Source organism: Penaeus monodon, chromosome 24, assembly GCF_015228065.2.
Source record: "Penaeus monodon isolate SGIC_2016 chromosome 24, NSTDA_Pmon_1, whole genome shotgun sequence".
Taxonomy (NCBI): domain Eukaryota; kingdom Metazoa; phylum Arthropoda; class Malacostraca; order Decapoda; family Penaeidae; genus Penaeus; species Penaeus monodon.
This window is the reverse complement of record NC_051409.1, coordinates 7,213,096-7,213,350: the sequence shown is the minus strand read 5'-3', so window position 1 is coordinate 7,213,350 and position 255 is coordinate 7,213,096.

Genomic DNA, 255 nt, shown 5'->3' with positions numbered 1-255 from the left:
GACAGAAAAAAACCACCAGATGTGGTAAAGAAACAACAAAAGTATTGGGTAAAGTCTAAGTTACAAAAGATCCTGATTAACCATAAGATAAGAGAGATAAGGGAGGCAGTGCATCCGTATCCCCACGTTTTTCAATAATATTATGTAAAATGTCATTGAGGGGTTTAATACAGAAAAGGAAAGGAAGACAAAAAATGTTTGAAAAAAGTTTCCTGATATATATACTAAAGAATGTGACAAAAAAAGCATTTAAGA